The sequence below is a fragment of the Anguilla rostrata genome, chromosome 2 (assembly GCF_018555375.3).
Source record: "Anguilla rostrata isolate EN2019 chromosome 2, ASM1855537v3, whole genome shotgun sequence".
Lineage (NCBI taxonomy): Eukaryota > Metazoa > Chordata > Actinopteri > Anguilliformes > Anguillidae > Anguilla > Anguilla rostrata.
The window spans coordinates 61659296-61670137 of record NC_057934.1 but is presented as its reverse complement, the minus strand read 5'-3'; positions in this window follow the sequence as shown (position 1 = coordinate 61670137).

Genomic DNA, 10842 nt, shown 5'->3' with positions numbered 1-10842 from the left:
TAATGGATTTATTACCTATTGAGTAATGGCACCATTAAAGAAAAACTGTAAGTGTGAATTACAGTTTTCCATAGAACCCAAAGATGCAGCTGTACTTTAAGTTAAACAAGAATAAGTATCATGTACAAGGCCATAATGTGACTTGTCCAGCTGGGAATTGAAGCTACAACTTTTGAGCTACAAGCACACTTCACAAACTGTTGTGTGAATTGCTCGTCACAATATGATGAAGTATTGACACATCCAGAATCTCCAGGTTTTTAACTGCTGGATCAGACACAGGACTCGATTCAATAAACATCTGTGCGTAACTTCGACCTATGTGAGTAGCATTCCGCAATTGCCTAAATATACCCAAACACATTACGAGAAGAATAAACAGCACACACATTTAAGCCAAAATGAAAGACAAATGTGATGGAATCCAGGCCTCAGATCAAAGTCTCTTTTAATTCTTTTAAAAGAAAGAATATTTAGAACATAAGAAGAAAAACTAATTTATTTATCTATAATATATCTATATAGCAATTCTATAATTATATAAGGGTGAATATGAGGGCAGTGAGTGCTACATGCAGGTAGAGTGTGTGTGTGTTCAGTGCTGACACTCAGTGTGATGTGTTTTTGTACAGGTCCGCCGTTGCTTTGCTGCACTGTGACTCTCGGGCACAGTAATACAAAGCTGTGTCTCCAGTCTGCAGGCTGCTCCCTTTCAAAAACACTGTGCTGCTGGAGGTGTCTCTGGTGATGGTGAACTTGTTCTTTAGTGAATCTTTATAAGCAGTGCCGCCACTCGTCCATATAGCTCCGATCCACTCCAGAGCTTTCCCTGCAGGCTGTCGGATCCAGTGAGTATTATAGCTGCCCAGTGAATATGAGACTTTACAGGAGACAGATAAAGTCTCTCCTGGTTTTACAACCATAGAGCCTGGCTGTGTGAGTTCATCACAGCGACCATCTGAGTAGAGAAAAATAAAAACGATGGTCAGATATACCAATAGGTAGTACAGTTATTGAAACAAGCAGCAAACACGAACAAAAAAGATAATTTAATCTTATTCAAAAGCCACATTTTGGGAAACACCACAGTACATATTTAATTTAAAATAAAAATATGAATACAGTATGCTCACTTACATGATAATGTTCCCAGCAACACTGCTAATGCTATAAGAACTCCCATTGTCACACACAGGTCTCTCTCTCTCTGTGTAACAGGTGATGCTCTTGTGCTGGAAGGAGTCTCAGTTGCTTTTATAGGAAATACTGTGCGCTGAATTAGTTCAAATCTCTGGAGATTGGAGGAAGGAGAAAAACAATAAATTCAGAGGGTCAGAGTATCCTTCATGAAGAGCACTGCTGCCCCCTCCTGGAGGATAATTTAAAACAGCACACTGCTTCCACCAGCATTGCTCCGGATTTTAAGATCAGTAACAATGCTTATGGGTTCATTTCAAATTAATATTCAATACGTTTTGATTTGAATAGCTCCACAATGTAAAACATTCCAACTCGATTGATATAAACACACAGGAGTGCTGTATTGTTTTATTTTCTGGGTGACAAACAGTAACCATAAGGAAAACAAATGACAGCAGATCTTTGTATATGTTTGTGCTCCAATGAAAAACGAGGAGTATATCTCAATATATCGGTTTATATGGTGTTTTTTTATTAATGAATTATAGGTATGACAAGAACAGGTAGCATTGTATCTGGAACTGCTGTTTGCGTAAACTAATTTATAATGCTAATGGGATGGACTAAGCAAGGTGCTAATTTACATGAAGAGAAATGGTACTAAACTGTATTCTATACAAAATCTGTACTCTTACTGTACTCCTTTACCTCAATGAAAATAAGTAACTTTACATGTCTCTAAAATTTACCAATAAGGTATAATAAAAATGGATCACAGTTGTATTATGCATAACTGAATTAATATTAATTGCACCTTTAGAAGGAACACAACACCTTAATATATTTTAATGTATATTGCAGTCACAAATTACACAGGAAATTTCATCAAAGCTATGAAATCAGTCACAGTCTTGTATTCTCAGGGTTTTCGTGATAATTCAGCTCACAAGATGAGGAGACTGAGGGCTGAAGTATTTGGTATTTATTAAGATACTACAGATTAAACATATGACAACACTTTGGCTGTTATTAGTTCGGAGTAAATACAAATATAGTGTGTCGCACATAGAAACGTTAGATTAGACCTGTTGGGGAACGTCTCTCACGTAACAACATCATACACTGTTCCAGTGCTTTCTTGAACTGGTTATCACTGTGGTGTTAATTTCTTTCAACCAGTGAAGAATGTGCATTTTCTATAGAGTAGATGTTCAGTTCAAAACAAATTATTAAATGAAATGTACATTATATGTTGAAATAAATAATGTCTCTCCCTTACAGAAACAAAAATAGCAAGTTGACTTTCAATATTCAGACTCTCTGTACTTTGCCATAGGGGCAATAAAAACATGAATTCCCTGCAGTCTGCTGTGGTGACAGTTTCATGTAGAGAGTTATTGTCAGGGCTCAGGCTTGACTTCTCTCATTGTGGGTCTCTGGCACAGTAATACACAGCAGTGTCTTCAGCTGTCAGACTGTTCATCTGCAGGTACAGCTTACTGTTGGAGTCATCTCTGGATATAATAAATCTTCCCTCAACTGATTTGGAATAGTAGATGGGTGTACTCTGTGTGTCAATGTAGGCAACCTACTCCAGTCCCTTCCCAGGAGCCTGTCTGATCCAGCCCATTGCATAGCTGCTGAATGTGAACCCAGAGGCTGTACAGGTCAGTTTGTGGGATTCTCCAGGCTTTTTTACCGCTGGTTCTGACTCAGTCAGTGTTTGACATTGAACACCTGTGAGATAAAAAAAAGTCTTAGAACTCAGAACCTCATAAATAAAATTTTAGTAAATATTAAATGTATGACAGATTCAAACCTACTTGTAAAGAACACTGTAGTCAGAAGCAGGCAGGTTATAGCAGTCATGGTTAACGTCTTTGGAGTCGGAAATGATCGTCCTACAGTCAGCCTCCAACAACAGTCCCTCCTCCCTCAGTGCAGAGAGGTAAATGTAGAAGGAAGAGCTCAGAGTTTGCATGAACCCCTCCTCACTGGGTGGGCAGATCACACACTGTTTATAAAGATCTTCACAGGTATAGAACCAGCTCAAACTGGATTTCCAAACTTTCCCTTCAGACAGGAGTGGGACAGCAGTAGCTGAGTTATGAATATTTGTATTTATTTAAAAAAAACAGCTTCTTTTTATTGTTCTTCTCTTCTGTTTACAGTATGTGAAGAATAAAGTAGGATGAAGGATACATTTTGACTGAATCACAGTCTCACTTCAATATCTCTCTTTTAATGGTGATGAAAAAACAATTTTTTAAAAGTTGAAATCAAAACTGAAAATTATATCAATAGGTAATGGTGAATATGAGGCCAGTGAGCGCTACATGCAGGTAGAGTGTGTGCGTTCAGTGCTGACACTCAGTGTGATGTGTTTTTGTACAGCTCTAGCGTTGCTTTGCTGCACTGTGGGTATCGGGCACAGTAATACACTGCTGTGTCTCCAGGCTGCAGGCTGCTTCCTCGTAAAGATATTGTGTTACTGGACGTGTCTATAGAGATGGCGAACTTGCTTTTCAGGGAATCTTTATAAAGATATTGGTTGGTTCCCCCACCCACATAATATCGCCCGATCCACTCCAGAGCTTTCCCTGCAGGCTGTCTAATCCAGTGTGTGCTATAGCTGCCATCGGTCACAGAATACCCAGAGAGTTTACAGGAGATGGTCAGAGACTGTCCTGGTTTCACAACCATAGAGCCTGGCTGTGTGAGTTCAACACAGTGACCATCTGTGGAGATGGAAATAAAAAATAAAATATTGAGGTATATCAATAAACAAAATAATCATAGAAATAAACAGAAAAATCTATTATAATTATGAACTTAATTGTACTTATTTATTGCTAAAAGTAAGTAAAACTGGAAATTATCACTGAAGAATTTTATTTTAAAATAAATAAAATATGAATTCAGCCTGTTCACTTACAAGATAAAGTTCCCAGCAACACTGCTAATGCTACAATTGTTCCCATTGTGACACACAGATCTTCCTCTCTGTCTTACAGGTGACGCTCCTGTGTTAAGAGGATAATTCTCAGTTGCTTTTATAGGAAATACTGTAGAATTTGTTTAAATCTCTGGGGGTTGGAGGGAAGAGAAAAACAAGATTCAGTGGGTCAGAATATCCATTATGAGGAGCACTGCTGCCTCCGTCTGGTGGAGAGTTTAAAACAGAAGACTGCTTCCACTAGCATTACTCTGGAATTTAGATTAGTAACAATTTCTATGTGTTAATTCCTAATGAATGTTCAAGATGTTATGATTTGAATATCTAAACATATCAACTAGATTAATAAAAACACAAAATAATGCTGACATTCTCATTTTCTTGGTAACTTCAGGGAAAATAAATGACAGCAGATATTTGCAGATGTTTGTGCTCCCATGAAAAAGCAGGTGTATATCTCAATATATCTGTTTATATTGTGTTTTTATTAGCAAATTATGATGTGACTAGAACCGGTAGCATTGAATCAGGAACTAGTGTTGGCGTAAACTAATTGATAATTCTAATGTTATATACTAAGTGATGTGCTAATTTACATGGAGAGAAATACTACTGAATGGTACTCAACAACAATGTGATTGGTTTTAATGTTCCTCTCCCTACAAACCACACAGTCTGCAATTCTGAGACGCACATGGGCTTTATTGTGCGCTTCATATAGCAAACATATATTCTGATCAGCACCCCTGATTCTCACCTACACTTATGGCAATGGGAGTCAGGGAATATTTAATGACAGCAGTAAGTTGGGATGTCAATTTAAAATCCTATCAGAACAATTTTCAGGATAGTACGGAGATGCTCTTTGTCTCCTGTGGAAGAATGTGAAAACGGCGCTCTGGTGACAAGTTCTGCTGAAAAATCAATCAGCATAGTGAAAGGCATGCTTCCAAAAGGAGTTGACAGTAAGAAAACATGTTTTGAGTGGAGGAGGTCTTTAAGCTTTTTTTTCACCAAATTTGCATTGTTATCTGATCAATATGAAAAGCTTATGGGAACATGTTTCTTATCCTTCTGATGTAGACATGTGTATCCAATAAACTATGGACACCAACATTATTTGATATTTATTTTTTATTTGTATTGTTATTTAATTTGGCCAGTAAATCCAGTTATTTACATAAGCTCTGTGTGATAAAGGGGAAGAGGTTTTTGTGCGGTTCTCCCCTCACTCTCTCTCACTGTGTGTCTCTGGCACAGTAATACACTGCAGTGTCTTCAGCTGCCAACCTGTTCATCTGTAAATACAGCTGGTTCTTGCTGTTGTCTCTGGTGATGGTGAATCTTCCCTTAACAGACGTGGCATAATATGTGCTGCCACCACCATTATTGATCTCGGCCACCCACTCTAGTCCCTTCCCAGGAGCCTGTCTGATCCAGGCCATCCAGGAGCTGCTGAATGTGAACCCAGAGGCTGTACAGGTCAGTGTGTGGGATTCTCTAGGCTTTATAACTGCTGGTTCAGACTCAGTCAGTGTCTGACTTTTAACACCTGTGAAATTAAGAAATACTTAGAACTCACAATCCACAACTTCACAAATCAACATTTTAGTAAGAACTAAAAGAATAAGAAATGTAAACATACTGGTAAAGATGACTGTAATCAGAAACAGGCTGGTTATAACAGTCAAAGTGAAAGACTTCTACAGTTGATATGCTAGCCCTTCAGTCAGTCTCCAATAGCAGTCACTCCTCCCTCAGTGCAGAGAGGTAAATGTAGAAGGAAGAGCTCAGAGTTTGCATGAACTCCTCCTCACTGGGTGGGCAGATCACACACTGTTTAAATAGAGCAGTCATTGCTGTAGACTGCAAATACAATATGCAAACTGCTAGATTGTAAGGTTGTAGTTCATGTTTTCCCACATAATATACATTACAGTCAAGAGGGAAATTACACTATTTAAAGAGCCATGTTCCATGTTCAGTAGCCATGCAGCTCTGCTTAATTCCTGCTGCTCCAAAGCATCTTGTCTACAGTGGTGTGATCTTTACTGTAATGCTGTTCAGAGGACACTTTAAACAAATGAATGATGTCTCAGTGTGTAAGAGTGGCTCATATAATATCCTGATCTCCAGAATTCTTATGAAAGTATTCTGACCCCTTGAAAGTTATTTATTTTTTTCTAGATAACACATTTCTTTTCTAGGTAACAAATTCCATGAACACATTCTTTTTATTGTCAACTCATATTCTCTAACAGATTTTCAGTCAAAATTTAGTTATTTGTCTGCAGATACAGACAGTTTAAACCAGAGGAAGGTTATCTGTGTAACAGCAGTTCAAATGATATTCTGATCTCCAGATATTTTCTAATCAACCTCCCTGCCACCCACCAACTCTTATGGTGATGGGTGTCATGGAATATTTAATGACAACAGTGAGTCAGGATATCAATTTAAAATCCTATCGGAACAGCTGAATGTCCTGCAGTGCAGTGTCCCAGTGACTGTACTCAGGTTTTGATTATTGTGCTTGGGACAGAGAGAAGACCCAATAACAGCAATTCCAACATATATTTCCCAGAACTAAACACAGTCAATAGAAACAACTCCAAATGTCTTTTATCATAGGGAACATTTGCAATGTTAATCAGTATGTAAACCATATGCAGATATAATGATCAATTACCTATGAATACACTTATGAATGCCTGCTCAAATACAGTCTTGGCCAATAGTAATTTTTTCCCCAGCGTTTTACATTTGAAATTTCTTATCCCAAGGTGTTTTTCTGCTCCTACTTCATGTCAGGTTCTAACCACTTTTCATCTTATTCTACATTCAGGTATTCTTTATAAAAATATTATTGACATTTGTTGCAGAAAAAATATATTCAATCCTCAGAAAACTAAATTTGCTTATTTCAGCTGTTGACTTTAGGTTAAGACTTCTGAATACAGGGAATTCATATGTAGGAAATACTGTTTCTATTGGTGACAGCGTGACCTGAAGTGTGAAGCAGTTTTTGTATCACTCCCACATGACTTTCTCTCACTGTGGCTGTCGGGCACAGTAATACACAGCTGTGTCTCCAGTCTGCAGGTTGCTCCCTTGTAAAGACATTGTGCTGCTGGAGGTGTCTCTGGAGATGGTGAACTTGCTCTTCAGTGAATCTTTATAAGCAGTGCTTCCATCATAGCAAAAAACTCCAATCCACTCCAGTGCTTTCCCTGCAGGCTGTCGAATCCAGGCTGTACAATAGCTATCAGTGAGGGAATACCCAGAGACTTTACAGGAGATGGTCAGAGACTCTCCTGGTTTCACAGCCATAGAGCCTGGCTGTGTGAGTTCAACACAGTGACCATCTGTGGAGATAGAAGTTAAAAAAACACATTTGTGAATATTTCAGTATTCAATATGTTTGTGGAAACAAAAAGAAACTCCTTATTTTAAAGTAAAACTTTGGAAAACATCACATCACTTTTACATTTTAAAATACAAAATATGTATAGGGCATGTTCACTTACAAGATAAAGTCCCCAGCAACACAGCTAATACTACAATAGCGTCCATTGTCACACACAGATCTCCCTCTCTGTCTTACAGGTGATGCTACTGTGTTGGGAGGGGAATTCTCAGTGGCTTTTATAGGAAATACAGTGGACTGAATTTGTTTAAATCTCTAGGGGTTGGAGGAAGAAGAAAAACAAAACAAATTCAGAGGGTATGAATATCCATTATGAGGAGCACTGCTGCCCCCTCTTGGAATAGAATAAAAAACAGAAGACTGCTTTCATCAACATTGCTCTGGACTTTTGATCTGTAACATTACTTATGGGTTAATACCGAGTGAATGTTCAAGATATTATGATTTTATTATCTGCACAATGTACAACATTCCAACTAGATTGATGAAAACACAAAAGAGTGCTGTCCTTCTCATTTGCTTGGTAACTTCAGGGAAAACAAATGACAGCTGATATTTGTAAATGTTTGTGCTCCCACGAAAAAGCAGGTGTATATCTCAACATATCTGTTTATATTGTGTTTTTATTAGTAAATTACAGTTATGACTAGAACCGGTAGCATTGTGTCAGGAACTAGTGTTGGCGTAAACTAATTGAAAATGCAAATGTTATATACTAAGTGATGTGCTAATTTACATTAAGAGAAATACTACTGAATGGTACTCTGTACAAATCTGTAATCTTACTGTACTCTTTTGCCTCAAAAACAATGTAACGGGTTCTGATGTTCCTCTCCCTACAAACCACACAGTCTGCAATTCTGAGACGCACACAAGCTTTATTGTGCGCTTCATATAACAAGCATATATTCTGATCAGCATCCCTGATTCTCACCTACACTTATGGCAATGGGCGTCAGGGAATGTCGAATGAAAATCAGAGGAATGTAATCTGAGCGTGTAAGAGCAGCTCAAATAATATACTGATCACCAGGTATATTCTGATGAGTCTCCATGCCCCCCAACAACTCTTATGGTGATGGGTGTCATGGAATATTTAATGACAGCAGTGAGTCAGGATGTCAATTCAAAATCCTATCCAAACAGCTGAATCTTCTTCAGTACAGTGTCCCTGTGATTGTGCTCAGGTTTTGATTTTTGTGATTGGTACAGTGAGAAGACCCGATAACAGCAATTCCAACTTATATTTCCCAGAACTAAGCACATCCAATAGAAACAACTCCAAATGTCTTTTCACATCGGAAACTGTTGCAATGTTAATCAATATGTAAATCGCGTGCAGCTATAACCAATAATTCATGAATGTGCATATAATTGCCAGCTCAAATACATTCTGTCATGGTTTTGGCTGATGCCACCATTTCTTTTCCTTCCTACGCCTTTTCTTCAGTTATTACGGCCATTGGTTTTTTCATGCACCTTTTCTTCAGTTATTACGGCCATTGAGTTGATTGAATTATACACGTGCAAATTTCCTTTTACAATTTGCACCTGTTGGTGTTCTATTTAAACCCTGAGCAAGCCGATAAGCTTTGCTTCAGTGTCACTTATGTTGCACGAGAGCCGGTATTCTGTCAAGCGAGGTAAAGGTAAAGGTAAAGGTAAAGGTAAAGGTAAAGGTAAAGGTAAAGGTAAAGGTAAAGGTAAAGGTAAAGGTAAAGGTAAAGGTAAAGGTAAAGGTAAAGGTAAAGGTAAAGGTAAAGGTAAAGGTAAAGGTAAAGGTAAAGGTAAAGGTAAAGGTAAAGGTAAAGGTAAAGGTAAAGGTAAAGGTAAAGGTAAAGGTAAAGGTAAAGGTAAAGGTAAAGGATTGAGCTGCGATATTGGATTGTTGTGGCTATAAAATTAGCACAACAGTCTTTAGCTTTTTTAGATTGTTGGCAACAAGTTAATGCCACAATCTAAGCTCAGTATTCTTTCTTTAGGGTTTTACTTTTTCAGCCTCGGTTCGAGGTCTGTTTTCTTTGAGTTGCCCCGTTTTCTGCTCCGGCAGTTTTGTTTTATTTTCATACTCCTTAAGCCTTAGTACTTTTTTACCCAGTACGTGGGTTGTGTAGAGCTTTTCTTTGGGATACACTCCCTAAGGAGTATTGTTTTCTTTTCCCTTGTCTCTTGAGACTTTGTGGCTATTTTACCTCTGGTTAATAGCTTAAAGAACCCCCTGTTCAGTCGCGGTTGGTCTCCCAAAACTCCAACTCCCTCACACGTTCTTTACTAAGAGTAATTTATTCCACAGAATTTTCCATTTTAAATGTGTTTTCTCTAGGTTTTTCCATCTCTTTTATTCACATTCTGTTTCTGATGACTTTTATGCTAATTCTTCATTCATTCATTCATTCTTTATAATAACGTCATTGATATTTGTTGTGGACAAATATATTAAATTCTCAAAAATTAAAATTTTTCACATTAGGTTAATACTTTTGGCTACAGTGAATTCTTATTTAAACAACACAGTTTTTGTTGCTGACTGTGTGAACTGAAGTGTGAAGTAGTTTTTGTATCACTCCTACATGACTTTCTCTCACTGTGACTCTCGTGCACAGTAATACACAGCTGAGTCTCCAATCTGCAGGCTGCTCCCTTTCAAAGACACTGTGCTGCTGGAGGTGTCTCTGGACACAGTGAACGTGTTCTTTAGTGAATCTTTGTAATAGGTGTTCCCATCACCACAGACACATCCAACCCACTCCAGAGCTTTCCCTGCTGGCTGCCGGATCCAGTGTGTACAGTAGCTGCTATCAGTCAGGGAATACCCAGAGACTTTACAGGAGATGGTCAGAGACTGCCCTGGTGTTAAAACCATAAATCCAGGCTGGGTGAGTTCAACACAGTGACCATCTGTATGAGAGATTAAAGAGAAAGATAATTATGCAAAGGTTAATGCAATTATCAAAGAAAATAGTTAATGCAAAATCTACTAGTTAAGTTTACTGAAAAATGAAATGATAGGAAGGAAATGTATATATTGAATAATATTGTTTCAAAAGATAATAAATGAATACAGTATCCACGCTTACAAAATAAAGTTCCCAGCAACACTGTGAATGTTATTGCTCCCATTGTGACACACAGATCTCCCTCTCTCTCTCTAACAGGTGATGCTCCTGTGATGGCAGGAGAATTCTCAGTGGCTTTTATAGGAAATAGTGTGGGTGTAATTTGTTTAAATCTCAGGGGCTTTAAAAAAATCTGAAGATGAAGATCATTTCAGAAGGTCAGAATATCTATTATACGGTCACTGCTGCCCCTCCTGGAGGAG